The following is a 17,698-nucleotide window of genomic DNA, read 5'->3' as shown; positions in this document are numbered from 1 at the left end:
GGGGGGGGGGGGGGGCAAGGTCACTTTTACTTAGTTTAGTATGTACATTTAATAACTCTTCAAATTCCGTACCCCTCGACCCCTTAGATCCATGTATGTCACTTTTATAGTGATTCTCTACGATATTATAATTTTTCGTGTAAAGAAATCAGCAAATGTGTTTTTGATGACAACTCCGCTCTCAGTACTGTTATCAGAGTAAATTCTGTTATCTTTCCTGTTGCATATCTGCATCACTCTCAAAATTTCTAATTGTCAATTAAACACAATTTCTACCCAATCTGGTCATTTGACGAAAAAAAATCTGCAATATGGCTCTTGTAATCTTTCGACATAATTACTGGCTTGTAAATTTTGATGCATATCAAAGAGAACACTCAAACATGAAAATGGGAATAGGAATCTTCTATTCAGTCTCTTCGTCAAATCTTTTTAAAAAGATTTTGCATTGAAGTCCAGTGTTATAAAGTGCAGTTAAATTCATATATAGCTAAGCAGTTTTAATTTTCTTGCAAATTCAAAAACATACACTCATAAGGTAACAGTAAGTGTTTATATTTGTTGTGAATGTTTTGTTCGTATAAAAAAAAACTACTAATAGTTGTTCGATGAAAAATCATCAGAACGTAGCTTGGTCAAAAAGTCCTTTGACACAATTATGCGCAAATTGTTAATGTTGATTCATATCATACAGAACAAATTATTAAGAAATTTGAAAAATCTCCTTTGGTCTGTTTTTGACAGTTTTTCTAGAACATCAAATAAATGGAGTGTTGACTTCTCAACCATTTTTTGAATTCAAGTGGACCTAATTTATTTGGATTGACATTGCATTGTTGTCTAGTGCAATAAAATGCAGTGAAATTCTAATTAGGATATAAAGCTATAATAATTCTCATGCAAAAAAAAAAAAAAAAAACACTCATCAATCAAAGAGGAGCATTTATTTCTTCTGGATGTTTCGTGCATAGAAACTACTGGTTCGATAAAAAATTATCAATACGTAAACTTGTCGCAAAGTCATTTAATGCAATTATAACTGATTGTTAATTTTGAACAAATATTAAAGAAAAGGCTAATTGAAATTAATTTCATCCTTTTTTCACTAAACATTTTTTCAGAACACAAAACTAAAAAAACCCTGGATTTTCAACCATATTTTTGATTAAATTCTGGAAAAAAAATGGACTAAATTTACTTTGATTGGACAATTTTCCAAGTAATACAATGCGCATGCATGGCAATGTATTCCATCAGAGTGCAGCATGGTTCCATTTCACTTATTAATGTTTAAGAAACATTCTCCCACCATCTACCCTTCAAGACATCCTATTTATACAATTTTTCTTGTGCGATTGAATGTAAGTTTTGAAATTTGCATAATTCAAGTTTGTTACAAAGTTCCATAACTCAAATTATGGCCCTTTGAACAACGTAGACAAAACGATATTTGCTCTCTGCTATATTTTATGCAAATGTTTAGGCAAACTAATGGATAACAAGCTTGTATACTATATATGACTTTAGAGAGGCAGTTTGAGGTAATAACGGTGATGATGGGTGAAAAATTAGATTTTAGTGTGAGTTGCTCTCACTAAACAAGTACTACTTAACAGGACTGAAAAGCGCCTTTCATTGTTAATTCTACAAAGGAAATCGGCGCATTTTTTGATTGAGTCTGAATCTCACAATGTTTGCTCATCAGTCATTCAAGAAAGTTCATTAGCATATTATGTAGATTGCTAATTTTGATTAATTAGGGTTATGCAAAACACAAAGAGGAAACGTTGTACTGAGTGAACTTCTTTCAATTGCAAGCTAGTTGATTCTGCTTTTAAATAAAGATATAACGGCACTGCACTGCATTGCATTGTAATATGATTGACGTACATGTACTGTGAGTCTATTTAAAACAAAAACTTGGTCAATATTTGTACTAATACGATTTATGACAAAATTAATATGTTGAACATGAACTTTTTTCAATTTAGTCTTCTTCCTAAGAACTCTGTTGTTACAGTACTTGATTAAAAATTCAAATGAACTTTCCAGAAAGTCTGATGAGTGAATATGTTGAGACTCAATCAAACAAAGCGTCAATTTCCTTTGTAGAATTAACAATGAAAGGCGCTTTTCAGTCCTGCTTAACAGAACTTGTTAAGAGAAAGAAACTCACACAAAAATCAAACTTTTCACTCATCATCACCGTTATTTACTCAGACTGCCTCTCTAAAGTCTTATATAGTATACAAGCTTGTTATCCATTAGCTTTGCCTAAACATTTGCATAATATAAAGCAGAGAGCAAAGATCGTTTTGTCTACGTTGTTCAAAGGGCCATAATTTGAGTTATCGAACTTTGTAACAAACTAGAATTATGCAAATTTCAAAACATACATTGAATCGCACAAGAAAAATTGTATAAATAGGATGTCTGGAAGGGTGGATGGTGGGGGAATGTTTCTTCTACACTGAGAAGTGAAAGGAAACCATGCTGCACTCTGATGCATTACAATGCAACGCATGCACATTGTAGTGCATGACAAATTGCCCAATCAAAATGAACTTAGTTAATTTTTGCCAGAACTGAATAAAAAATGTGGTTGAAAATCCACATTTTTTTTATTTTGTCTTCTGAAAGAAAAGTTAGAATTTCACTGCATTTTATTGCATTAGACAACAATACAATGTCAATCCTACCTAGGGCTAATTGTAACGGGTACCGTTACAGATGTTCCCCAAACGCTCCCCAACTCCCTTTTAGTGCCATATTCCCTGTAATATACTATATTAGAAAGCATTCAGTCCAAAAGTATTAAAAATAACTCATTCAAGTGTATTTCTAATTTCATTCGTTCCAAATGCACGCACGTGCGTGCACGTGCATGATGACCATACCTTCTTGTAGGAGTCCCTTATATTTATCTATGTTCTGAATCCCATCCTGTTTGGTTGAAAAACAAGGGAGTTATAGCCATTTCAAGTTTCAGCCAATCAGATTGCAGCACACGTGCATGCGCGTGATTTCATGATTTTTTTTCTATATCGCATTGTAGGATATCCTAATGAATGATTATGTTTTAAATTTCAAAGCATTTCGTCAAAAAACAAAGGAGATATAGTCATTTAAAGTTTCAGCCAATCAGATCGCAGCACACGTGCATGCGCGTAATTTCTTGAAATTTTTTGTATATAATATTGCAGGACATCCTAATGTATGACTATATTTTTAATTTCAAAGCATTTCGTCAAAAAACAAAGGCGATAAAGTAATTTAAAGTATCAGCCAATCAGATTGCAGCACACGTGCATGCGCGTGATATCATGAAATTTTTTCTATATCATATTGTAGGATATCCTAATTCATGATTATGTTTTAAATTTCAAAGCATTTCGTCAAAAAACAGAGAAGATACTGAGATTTTTGTTTTAGCCAATCAGAGCGAAGCGCACGTGCATGCGCGTGAGTTCGTGCTAATTTGACAGTGTCACATTATGTACACTATTAATATATCTTTATATAATGAGTTTCAAATCATTTCATTAAAAAATGTAAAAGTTATAGCTATATTAAGTATATAAGTCATTTCACGTGTTGCACGCGCACGCACGTGCATGCGTATGCGCGCAAAATGACCTTCGTTCCGCACACCTACACTACACACCCATTAACCCTAAAAAGGTTTTAGGTCAGTTGGGTGAACAGTTTCTGAGAACACTTCCGGACAAAAAAGTACCGGAGAACAAATAAGAAAAAAAAGAATAATAATAATAATAACTAGTGCTAATTGTAACGGGGACCGTTACAGATGTTCCCCAAACGCTCCCCAACTCCCTTTTGGTGCAATATTCCCTATAAGCTTCATTAAATAAGACAAACTCTATGCATTTGAGACTTTAACAACGTTTACCCAGAAGTGTACCAATTTCATTCAAATTTTAGCATTGCACGCTTGCGCATGTGAATGCACGTGCGTAATGACCATATAATCTTGTCTTCACAATCTATAGATTTTAATATACTAAATATCAAAGTATTTAATCCAAAAATATTTAAAAATACGCTAATTCAAGTGTATTTTTTATATTTTTCATTTCACGTGCACGCACGTGCTCACATGAGCATGGCGACCATACTTTCTTATAGAAGTCCATTACATCTATCTATGTTCTAAATCCCACCCCGTTTGGTTGAAAACCAAGGGAGTTATAGCTGTTCAAAGTTTCAGCCAATCAGATTGCAGCGCACGTACATGCACGTGTATGCATGTGCATGGTGACCATGTCTGCTTGTAGAAGTCCATTATATCTATCCATGTTCCAAATCCCATCCTGTTTGGTTGAAAACCAAGGGAGTTATAGCTATTTAAAGCATAAGCCAATTAGATTGCAGCGCACGTGCATGCACACATTTTCATGATAATTGCTATATATCTTATTGTAGGATATCCTAATACATGCCTATATTTAAAATTTCAAAGGATTTTGTCAAAAAACAAGAAAGATATTGAGACTTTCGTTTCAGCCAATCAGAGCGAAGCGCACGTGCATACGCGTGAGATCTTGCTTTTTTGACCATGTCATCTTGTCTATGCTTCTAATATATACTTCTAATATGAGTTTTAAAGCATATCATCGATAATTTAAATAGTTACGTCTGTATCAATTATATTGGACATTTCTCGTGTTGCACGTGCGAGCTCTTGCAAGCACACGTGCATGCACATGCTTTCATGATATTTCGTTTATTAGGGGCTGTAGATCTCCCTAATGTATGACTATGTTCAAAATTTCAAATGATTTTATCAAAAAACAAGAAAGATATTGAGACTTTAGTTTCAGCCAATCAGAGCGAAGCGTACGTGCTTGCACGTGCGATCTTGCTATTTTGGCCATGTCATCTTGTGCATACTACTCATATATCCTTACATTATGAGTTTCAAAACATTTCGTCTAAAAGTAGAAAAGTTACGGTTATATCCATTATATATTGGTCATTTCAAGTTTTGCACGTGCGCGCTCTTGCAAGCACGTGCGCGCATAATGACCTTGATTCCGCAAATCTACATAACATGCCTACTTACCCTAAAAAAGTTTCCCCTTAATCGGATGTGTACTTTACAAGATCATTCGCGGACAAAATTTTCCCGAGAAGAAAAATAATAATAATAATAATAATAACTAGTGCTAATTGTAACGGGGACCGTTACAGATGTTCCCCAAACGCTCCCCAACTCCCTTTTGGTGCCATATTCCCTGTAAGCTTCATTAAATAGGACAAAATCTATGCATTGAGACTTTAACAACGCCAACTTCATTCAAATTTTAGCATTGCACGCGTGCGCATGTGAATGCATGTGCATAATGACCATATCATCTTGTCTACACAATCTATACATTTTAATATACTAAATATTAAAGTATTTAATCCAAAAGTATTTAAAACTACACTCATTCAAGTGTATTTTTGATTTAACTCATTTCACGTGCACGCATGTGCATACATGAGCCTGGTGTCCATATCTTCTTGTAGACGTACATTACATCTCTCTATGTTCTAAATCCCACTCCGTTTGGTTGAAAACCAAAGCAGTTATAGCTGTTTAAAGTTTCAGCCAATCAGATTACAGCGCAAGCACGCGCACGTGTATGGCGACCATATCATATTGTAGAAGTTTATTATATCTATCTATGTTCCAAATCCCATCCTGTTTGGTTGAAAACCAAGGGAGTTATAGCTATTTAAAGTTTAAGCCAATCAGATTGCAGCGCACGTGCATGCACGTGATTTTATGACAAATGCTATATATCATGTTGTAGGATATATTAATGCATGGCTATGTTCAAAATTTCATAAGATTTCGTCGAAAAACAAGAAAGATATAGAGACTTTAGTTTCAGCCAATCAGAGCAAAGCGCACGTGCATGCGCGTGAGATCTTGCTATTTTGACCATGTCATCATGTCTATACTACTAATAAATAATCAAATTATGAGTTTCAAAGCATTTCATCTAAAAATAAAAAAGTTACGGCTATATCTATTATATTGGTCATTTCACGTGTTGCACGCGCACGCTCTTGCAAGCACGTGCGCGCAAAATGACCTTGATTCCACAAATCTACATAACATGTCTACTGACCCTAAAAAGGTTTTACCTACATCGGATGAACAGTTTACAAGATCACTCCCGGACAAAAAAGTACCCAGGAAGAAGAAGAAGAATAATAATAATAAGAAACAGAGTAAAAACAATATGTTCCCCAACTTCGTTTGGGGAACATAATAACTAGTGCTAATTGTAACGGGGACCGTTACAGATGTTCCCCAAACGCTCCCCAACTCCCTTTTAGTGCCATTTTCCCTGTAATATACTATATATGAAACCATTCAGTCCAAAAGTATCAAAAATCATTCATTCAAGTGTATTTCTAATTTCACTCGTTCCAAATGCACGCACGTGCGTGCACGTGCATGATGACCCTACCTTCTTGTAGAAGTCCCTAATATTTATCTATGTTCTGAATCCCATCCTGTTTGGTTGAAAAACAAGGGAGTTATAGCCATTTCTAGTTTCAGCCAATCAGATTGCAGCACACGTGAATGCGCGTGATTTCATGATTTTTTTTTCTTTATCGCATTGTAGGATATCCTAACGAATGACTATGTTTTAAATTTCAAAGCATTTCGTAAAAAAACAAAGGAGATATAGTTATTTAAAGTATCACCCAATCAGATCGCAGAACACGTGCATGCGCGTAATTTCTTGAAATTTTTTGTATATCATATTGCAGGACATCCTAATGTATGATTATGCTTTAAATTTCAAAGCATTTCGTCAAAAAACAAAGGCGATATAGTCATTTAATGTGTCAGCCAATCAGATTGCAGCACACGTGCATGCGCGTGATTTCTTGAAATTTTTTTATATCATATTGCAGGATATCCTAATGTGTGACTATGTTTTAAATTTCAAAGCATTTCGTCAAAAAACAAAGGAGATATAGCCATTTAAAGTTTCAGCCAATCAGATTGCAGCGCACGTGCATGCGGGTGTTTTCAGGAGAATTCTTATATAACCTATTGTAGGACATCCTAAAGTATGCCTATGTTTTAAATTTCATAGCATTTCGTCAAAAAAACAGAAAAGATATTGAGATTTTTGTTTCATCCAATCAGAGCGAAATACACGTGCATGCGTGTGCATGCATGTGCATGATGACCAAACTTTCCTGTAGGAGTCCAATATGTCTGTCAATGGTCTAAATCCCATCCTAATTTGTTGGAAAACAAGGGCATTATAGCCATACTAAGTTTAAGCCAATCAGATTGCAGCGCACGTGCATGCGCATGTTTTCACGACAACTGTTATATATCATATTGTAGGATATCCTAATGCATGACTATGTTTAAAATTTCAAAGCATTTCTTCAAAAATTAAAAAAGATATTGCGATTTTTGTTTCAGCCAATCACAGCAAAGCACACGAGCATGCACGTGCATGCATGTACATGACTACCATACCTCCTTGTAGGAGTCTCTTATGTCTGTCTACGTTCTAAATCCCATACTGTTTGGTTGAAAAACAAGGAGGTTATAGCCATTTTAAGTTTAAGCCGATCAGATTGCAGTGCACGTGCATGCGCGTGTTTACATGACAATTGTTATATATCATATTGTAGGACATACTAAAGTAAACCAATATTTTAAATTTCATAGCATTTCCTCAAAAAACAGAAAAGATATTGAGGTTTTTGTTTCAGCCAATCAGAGCGAAGCGCACGTGCATGCGCGTGAGTTCGTGCTAATTTGACAGTGTCACATTATCAATAGTATTAATATATCTTTATATAATGAGTTTCAAATCATTTCATCAAAAAATGTAAAAGTAATAGCTATTTTAAGTATTTCAGTCAATTCACTCATTTCACGCGCACGCACGTGCGTGCGTATGCGCGCAAAATGACCTTCGTTCCGCACACCTACACTACACACCTATTAACCCTAAAAAGGTTTTAGCTCAGTTGGGTGAACAGTTTCTGAGAACACTCGCGGACAAAAAAAGTACAGGAGAAGAAATAAGAAAAAAAATAATAATAATAATAATAATAATAAGAAACAGAGTAAAAACAATATGTTCCCAAACTCCGTTTGGGGAACATAATAAGAAACAGAGTAAAAACAATATGTTCCCCAACTTCGCTTGGGGAACATAACTAGTGCTAATTGTAACGGGAACCGTTACAGATGTTCCCCAAACGCTCCCCAACTCCCTTTTGGTGCCATATTCCCTGTAAGCCTTATTAAATAAGACAACATCTGTGCATTTTTGACTTTAACAACGGTTTCCCAAAAGGATACCAATTATATTCAAATTTTAACATTGCACACGTGCCCCTGTGAATGCACGTGCATGATGAACATATAATCTTGTCTACACTTTCTATATATTAAAATATACTTTATATGACAGCATTTAGCCCAAAAGTATTAAAAACCACTCATTCAAGTGTATTTTTTTGAATTTCACTCGTTCCAAATGCACGCACGTGCGTGCACGTGCATGATGACCATACCTTCTTGTAGGAGGCCCTTATATCTATCTATGTTCTAAATCCCATCCTGTTTGGTTGAAAACCAAGGGAATTATAGCCATTTCAAGTTTGAGCCAATCAGATTGCAGCACACGTGCATCCACGTGATTTCAATATTTTTTTCTAAATCTTATTGTAGAATATCCTAATGCATAACTATGTTTTAAATTTCAAAGCATTTCGTCAAAACTCAAAGGAGATATAGCCATTTAAAGTTTCAGCCAATCAGATTGCAGCACACGTGCATGCGCGTGATTTCTTGAAATTTTTTGTATATCATATTGCAGGATATCCTAATGCATGACTATGTTTTAAATTTCAAAGCATTTCGTCAAAAAATAAAGGAGATATAGCCATTTAAAGTTTCAGCCAATCAGATTGCAGCGCACGTGCATGCGCGTGATTTCATGAAATTTTTTCCATATTATATTGTAGGATATAGTAATTAATGAAAATGTAAATAGATTCAAAGCATTTCGTCGGAAAAGCAAAAGAGATATTGAGATTTTTGTTTCAGCCAATCAGAGGAAAGCGCACGTGCATGCGCGTGAGTTCATGCTAATTTGACAGTGTCATATTATTAACACTTTTAATATATCCTTATGTAATGAGTTTCAAAGCATTTCATCAAAAAATGTAAAAGTTATAGCTATATTAAGTATATCAGTCAATTCACTCATTTCACGCGCACGCACGTGCAGGCGTATGCACGCAAAATGACCTTCGTTCCGCACACCTACACTACACACCTATTAACCCTAAAAAGGTTTTAGCTCAGTTGGGTGAACAGTTTCTGAGAACACTCGCGGACAAAAAAGTACCGGAGAACAAATAAGAAAAAAAATAATAATAATAATAACTAGTGCTAATTGTAACGGGGACCGTTACAGATGTTCCCCAAACGCTCCCCAACTCCCTTTTGGTGCCATATTCCCTGTTATCTCTATTAAATAAGAAATACTTTATGGAATTTAGACTTAATCAAGGTCTTCCAAGAAAAATACAAAATATATTAAAAAAATAGGCATTGCACGCGTGTTCATGTGCGTAACGACCATATTATCTTGTCTACACTATCTTAAATTTTAATAATATCAAAGCATTTAATCCAAAAGTATTAAAGAATGCACTCATTCGAGTGTATTTTTTATTTTACTCATTTCACGTGCACGCACGTGCAAGCACGTGCATAATGACTACACCTTCTTGTAGGAGTCCGTTATATTTATCCAAGTTCTAAATCTCATCCTGTTTGGTTGAAAAACAAGAGAGTTATAGCCATTTGAAGTTTCAGCCAATCAGATTGCAGCACACGTGCATGCGCGTGATTTCATGAATATTTTCTATATCATATTTTAGGATATCGTAATGCATGACTATGTTTTAAATTTCAAAGCATTTCGTCAAAAAACAAAGAAGATATAGCCATTTAAAGTTTTAGCCAATCAGATTACAGCACGTGCGCATGCGCATGCTTTTATTAAAATTTTAATATATCATGCTGTAGATCTTCATAATGTAGGACCATGTTCAAAATTTCAAAAGATTATGACATGAAACAAGAAAGCTATTGAGACTTTAGTTTCAGCCAATCAGAGCAAAGCGCACGTGCATGCGCGTGAGATCTTGCTATTTTGACCATGCCATCTTGTCTATACTACTAATGTATCCTTACATTATGAGTTTCAAAGCATTTTATCAAAAAATAGAAAAGTTCCGACTATATCTATTATATTGGTTATTTCAAGTGTTGCACGTGCGCGCTCTTGCAAGCACGTGCGCGCAAAATGACCTTGATTCCGCATATCTGCATAACATGTCTACTTACCCTAAAAAGGTTTTACCTACCTCGGACGAACAGTTTACAAGATCATTCCCGGACAAAAAAGTACCCAGGAAGAAGAAGAAGAAGAAAAATAATAATAATAATAAGAAACAGAGTAAAAACAATATGTTCCCCAACTTCGTTTGGGGAACATAATAAGAAACAGAGTAAAAACAATATGTTCCCAAACTCCGTTTGGGGAACATAATAATAACTAGGGCTAATTGTAACGGGAACCGTTACAGATGTTCCCCAAACGCTCCCCAACTCTCTTTTAGTGCCTTATTCCTTGTAAGTTTCATTAAATAAGGCAAACTCTATTCATCTTACACATTAACAACCTTTTTCCTAAGTATACCAAGTATATCGTAAATTTTTCCACTGCACGTGAGCGCACGTGTAAACATATGCAAAATGACCATATCGTTTCATCTACACTATCAATATACTTTAATGTACCTAAAATTAAGACATTTTATCAAAATGTATTCAAAAATACGCTAAAACAAGGTATTTTTAATTTTACTCATTGCACGTGCATACATGTACATGATGACTAAACCTTCCCGTAGGAGTCCATTATGTCTGTCTATAGTCTAAATCCCATACTTATTGGTTGAAAAACAAGGGAGATATAGCCATTTTAAGTTTTAGTCAATCTGATTGCAGCGCACGTGCATGCGCGTGTTTTCATGACAATTTTTAAATATCATATTGTAGGATATCCTAATCTATGACTAAGTTCAAAATTTCAAAGCATTTTGTCAAAAAACAAAAAAGATATTGAGATTTTTGTTTCAGCCAATCAGAGAAAAGTACACGTGCAAACACGTGAATGCATGTGCATGATGACCACACCATCTTGTAGGAGTCTATTATATCTGTCTATGTTCTAAATCCCATCCTGTTTGGTAGAAAAACAAGGGAGTTATAGCCATTTAAAGTTTTAGCCAATCAGATTGCAGCGCACGTGCATGCGCGAAATTACATGACAATTGCTATACATCATATTGGAGGACATCCTAAAGTATGCCCATGTTTTAAATTTCATAGCAAATCGTCAAAAAACAGAAAAGATATTGAGAATTTCGTTTCAGCCAATCAGAGCAAAGCACACGTGCATGCGCGTGAGTTCGTGCTAATTTGACAGTATCACATTATCGACACTATTAATATATCTTTATATAATGAGTTTCAAATCATTTCATTAAAAAATGTAAAAGTTATAGCTATATTAAGTATATAAGTCATTTCACGTGTTTCACGCGCCCGCACGTGCATGCGTATGTGCGCAAAATGACCTTCGTTCCGCACACCTACACCACACACCCATTAACCCTAAAAAGGTTTTAGGTCAGTTGGGTGAACAGTTTCTGAGAACACTCGCGGACAAAAAAGTACCGGAGAACAAAGAAGAAAAAAAAGAATAATAATAATAACTAGTGCTAATTGTAACGGGGACCGTTACAGATGTTCCCCAAACGCTCCCTAACTTCCTTTTGGTGCCGCATTCCCTGTAAGCTTCATTAAATAAGACAAACTCTATGCATTTGAGTCTTTAGCAACATTTACCCAGGAGAAAGTACCAAGTTCATTCAAATTATAGAATTCCACGCGTGCGCATGTGAATGCATGTGCGTAATGACCATATCATCTTGTCTATACAATCTTAATATTTGAATATACTAAATATTAAAATAATTAATCCAAAAGTATTAAAAAAAATACTCTCATTAAACTGTATTTTTGATTTTATTCATTTCACGTGGAAGCACGTGCATACATGAGCATGATGACCATACCTTCTTGTAGAAGTCCATTACATCTATCTATGTTCTAAATCCCACCCCGTTTGGTTGAAAACCAAGGGAGTTATAGCTGTTTAAAGTTTCAGCCAATCAGATTGCAGTGCACGTACACGCACGTGTATGCATGTGCATGATGACCATACCATCTTGTAGAAGTCCATTATATATATCTATGTTCCAAATCCCATCCTGTTTGGTTGAAAACCAAGGGAGTTATAGCTATTTAAAGCATAAGCCAATCAGATTGCAACGCATATGCATGCACGCTTTTTCATGATAATTGCTATATATTTTATTGTAGGATATCCTAATACATGCCTTTGTTTAAAATTTCAAAGGATTTCGTCGAAAAACAAGAAAGATATTGAGACTTTAGTTTCAGCCAATCAGAGCAAAGCGCACGTGCATGCGCGTGAGATCTTGCTTTTTTGACCATTTCATCTTGTCTTTGCTTCTAATATATACTTATAATATGAGTTTCAAAGCATTTCATCAATAATTAAAATAGTTACGTCTGTATCAATTATGTTGGACATTTCTCATGTTGCACGTGCGAGCTCTTGCAAGCACACGTGCATGCACATGCTTTCATGACAATTCTTATATTACAGGCTGTAGATCTCCCTAATGTATAACTATGTTCAAAATTTCAAATGATTTTTTCAAAAAACAAGAAAGATATAGAGACTTTAGTTTCAGCCAATCAGAGCAAAGCGCACGTGCAAGCGCGTGCAATCTTACTATTTTGACCATGTCATCTTGTGCATACTACTAATATATCCTTACATTATGAGTTTCAAAACATTTTGTTAAAAAATAGAAAAGTTACGGTTTTATCCATTATATATTGGTCATTTCAAGTCTTGCACGTGCGCGCTCTTGCAAGCACGTGCGCGCAAAATGACCTTGATTCCGCAAATCTACATAACATGTCTACTGACCCTAAAAACATTTCACCTAAATCGGATGTGTAGTTTACAAGATCATTCGCGGACAAAATTTTCCCGAGAAGAAAAATAATAATAATAAGAAACAGAGTAAAAACAATATGTTCCCAAACTTCGTTTGGGGAACATAATAAGAAACCGAGTAAAAACAATATGTTCCCAAACTCCGTTTGGGGAACATAATAAGGTCGAATTCAAAAAATGGTTAAAAAGTCAACACTCCAATTAATTCATGTTCTGGAAAAATTTTTCAAAAACAGACCAAAGGAGATTTTTTGTATTCAAATTTCTTAAATATTTGTTCTCTATGATCTGAATCAAAATTAACGATCTGCGTATAATTGTGTCGACAGACTTTTTGACCAAGCTCCGTTCTGATGATTTTTCATCAAACGATTGTTTCTCTTATATGCACAGAACATTCTGCGTATAATTGATTCGAAGGATTTTTCAGCAAAGCTATGTTCTGATGAAATTTTATCGAACGACTAGTTTTTCTTTTATGCACAAATCCTTCACAACAAATATAAACACTCACTCTTAATTACCAAATGAGTCTATTTTTTTTGATTTGCAAGAAAATTAAAACTACTTATCTATATATGATTTAACTGTACTTTATAACACTGGACTTCAATACAATGTCTTTTTAAAAAGATTTGACGAAGAGATTGAATGGAAGATTTCTAAACCCATTTTCAAGTTTGAATATTCTCTTTGATATGCATCAAAATTTACAAGCTAGAAATTATGTTGAAAGAGTACAAGGAAGTACCGTATTGCTTATTTTTTTCGTCAAATTGCCAGATTGGGTATAAAGATAGCAATCTTGTGTTTAATTGACAATTAGAAATTTTGAGAGTGATGAAGATATATATGCACCAGGAAAAATAACAGAATTTACTCTGATAACAGTACTGAGGGCTGAGTTACATTTGCTGATTTCTTTATACTAAAAATTAATTAGGGTTCTGCAAAACATTCAGAGGAAACGTTGTATTGAGTGAACTTCTTTCAATTGCAAGCTAGTTGATTCTGCTTTTAAATAAAGATATAACAGCACTACACTGCATTGCACTGTAATATGATCGACGTACATATACTGTGAGTCTATTTAAAACAAAAACTTGGTCAATATTTGTACTACTACGATTTATGACAAAATTAATATGTTAAACATGAACTTTTTGAAAAATATTTAGTCTTCTTCCTGAGAACTCTGTTGTTATAATACTTGATAAAAAAATCAAATGAACTTCCTAGAAAGAATGATGAGTAAATATGTTGAGACTCAACCAAACAAAGCGCCGATTTCCTTTGTTGAATGAACAATGAAAGTCTCTTTTTAGTCCTGCGTAACAGAACTTGTTTAGTAAGAGAAACTCACCCTAAAATCAAACTTTTCACCCATCATCACCGTTAGTTATTCAGGCTGCCTCTCTAAAGTCTTATATAGTATACAAGCTTGTGATCCATTAGCTTTGCCTAAACATTTGCATAATATAAAGCAGAGAGCAAAGATCGTTTTGTATACGTTGTTCAGAGGGCCATAATTTGAGTTACCGAACTTTGTAACAAACTAGCATTATGCAAATTTCTAAACTTACATTCAATCTTCTACACTCAGAAGTGAAAGGAAAACATTCTGCACTCTGATGCATTACAATGCGCATTGTATTGCCTGACAAATTGCCCAGGTAAAATGAACTTAATCAATCTTTGACAGAATCGAATCAAAAATGTGGTTGTAAATCCACATTTTTTTATTTTGTGTTCTGAAAGAAAGTTGAAGGAAAGAATTGTTCAAAATTAACAATCAGTACATGATTGAGTTGAACGACTTTGCGACATGTGTACGTATTGATAATTTTTCATCGAACCTGTAGTTTTCTATGCACGAAACATCCAGAAGAAATAAACACTCCTCTTTCACTGATGAGAGAATTTTTTTGCATAAGAGTTGATACAGTTTATCTTAATTAGAATTTCACTGCATTTTATTGCACTAGACAACAATGCAATGTCGATCCTAATAAGTTAGGTCCACTTGAATTCAAAAAATGGTTGAAAAGGCAACACTACAATTATTTCATGTTCTGGAAAATTTTTTTCAAAAACAGACCAAAGGAGATTTTTTGTATTCAAATTTCTTAAATATTTGTTCTCTATGATCTGAATCAAAATTAACAATTTGCGCATAATTGTGTCGAAGGAATTTTTGACCAAGCTCTGTTCTGATGAATTTTCATCGAACGATTAGTTTCTCTTATATGCGCAAATCATTCTGCATATAATTGAATGGAAGGACTTTTCAACCAAGCTATGTTCTGATCGAACAACCAGTTATTGTTTTATGCACAAATCCTTCACAACAAATATAAACACTCACTCTTTATTACCAGTTGAGTCTATTTTTTTGAATTGGCAAGAAAATTAAAACTACTTATCTATATATGAATTTAGTTTAAGAAGTATTTTATTCATAATATACAAAGAGTACAATATGAATATGGATTGAACAGCAGGCCAAGGGCTTATATTAGTTCTCTCCATTTGAGATCAAGGTACACATGGTACAATTAAATTACTGTACATATTTTAAGTTCAACAAAACATGTATTATAAATTAATATTAAGAGAATTATAAAGAATACATGGTTGAAGAAAAATTGAGGGAAAAAAATGCATAAAGAAAACAATAACATAAATTTAAAAGAAAAGAAGAAAAAAAAAATGATGGAAAAAACAAACAAAAAATTAAGTCATAAGAATATGGAGAGGAAGGACTTTTCAGACAAAATCTTTTAGTGTTTTTTGTAAAATTATGAACTTGGTCAAAGAATAACATATTTTCTCTAAGAGATAGACAATCATAACCTGATAATACAATATTGACATCTCTTGGTATGTCATGGTCACTCATGTATGTAATTAAAATGTTCCTGGCAAAATCATAGCATGGGCATTGAAAGAAAAAATGAACAGAGTCTTCAAAACAATATCCACATTTTAAGCATTTATATATATGAATTTAACTGCACTTTATAACACTGGACTTCAATGCGATGTCTTTTTAAAAAGATTTAACGAAGAAATTGAATGGAAGATTCCTATACCCATTTTCAAGTTTGATTGTTCTCTTTGACATGCATCAAAATTTACAAGCTAGTAATTATGTCGAAAGAGTACGAGGAAGTACCGTATTGCTTATTTTTTTTTCGTCAAATGACCACATTGGGTATAAATTAAGATAGAATGTGTTTAATTGACAATTAGAAATTTTGTGAGTGATGCAGATATGCACCAGGAAAAATAACAGAATTTACTCTGATAACAGTACTGAGGCTGAGTTGTCATCAAAAACACATTTGCTGATTTCTTTATACGAAAAATTAATTAGGGTTCTGCAAAACATCCAGAGGAAACGTTGTATTGAGTGAACTTCTTTCAATTGCAAGCTAGTTGATTCTGCTTTTAAATGAAGACACATCAGAACTACACTGTATTGCATTATAATATGATCGACGTACATGTACTGTGAGTCTATTTAAAACAAAAACTTGGTCAGTATTTGAACGACAGTAACTACGATTTATGACAAAATTAATATGTTGAACATGAACTTTTTTAAAAAATTTAGTCTTCTTTCTAAGAACTCTGTTGTTACATCATTTGATTATAAAAATCAAATTAACTTTCCAAAACGACTGATGAATAAACATCTTAATACTCAATCAAACAAAGCGTCAATTTCCTTTGTAGAATTAACCATGAAAGGCGCTTTTCAGTCCTGCGTAACAGAAATTGTTTAGTGAGAGAGACTCGCACTAAAACCAAACTTTTCACCCATCATCACCGTTATTTACTCAAATTGCCTTTCTAAAGTCTTATATAGTATACAAGCTTGTTATCCATTAGCTTTGCCTAAACATTTGCATAATAGAAAGCAGAGAGCAAAGATCGTTTTGTCTACGTTGTTCAAAGGGCCATAATTTGAGTTATCGAACTTTGTAACAAACTAGCATTATGCAAATTTTAAAACTTACATTCAATCGCAAAAGAAAAATTGTATAAATAGGATATCTAGAAGGGTGGATGGTGGGGGAATATTTCTTCTACACTGAGAAGTGAAAGGAAATCATGCTGCATTCTGATGCATTACAATGCAACGCTTGCGCATTGTATTTCTTGGCAAATTGCCCAGTCAAAGTGATATTAGTCAATTTTTGCCAGAATTGAATCAAAAATGTGGTTGAAAGTCCACGTTTTTTGTTTTGTGTTCTGAAAGAAATTTTAGGGAAAAAATTGTTCAAAATTAACAATCAGTGTATAATTGCATTGAAAGACTTTGCGACTAGTTTACGCATTGATAATTTTTCATCGAACCTGTAGTTTTCTATGCACGAAACATCTAGAAGAAATACATTTTAGGGAAAAATGGATGAGATTGGTTTTAATTCACATTTTCTTTAATAAGTACTGTTACATGTAAGGGAAGTTAATACTCGGTGAAAATTTGTACGTCA

General features: G+C 33.9%; 1 protein-coding gene across 1 annotated transcript in view; it reads left to right on the top strand.

Annotated features, from left to right (window-relative positions):
* The window catches only part of LOC134266929 (uncharacterized), a 41,682-nt gene that overhangs the window by 11,379 nt on the left and 12,605 nt on the right, over positions 1-17,698 (top strand). The window lies entirely within an intron of this gene.

The sequence above is a fragment of the Saccostrea cucullata genome, unplaced genomic scaffold (assembly GCF_032062105.1).
Source record: "Saccostrea cucullata isolate Sc308-1 unplaced genomic scaffold, CSIRO_AGI_Scuc_v1 ctg618, whole genome shotgun sequence".
NCBI lineage: Eukaryota > Metazoa > Mollusca > Bivalvia > Ostreida > Ostreidae > Saccostrea > Saccostrea cuccullata.
This window is presented reverse-complemented; position numbering and strand designations above follow the sequence as displayed.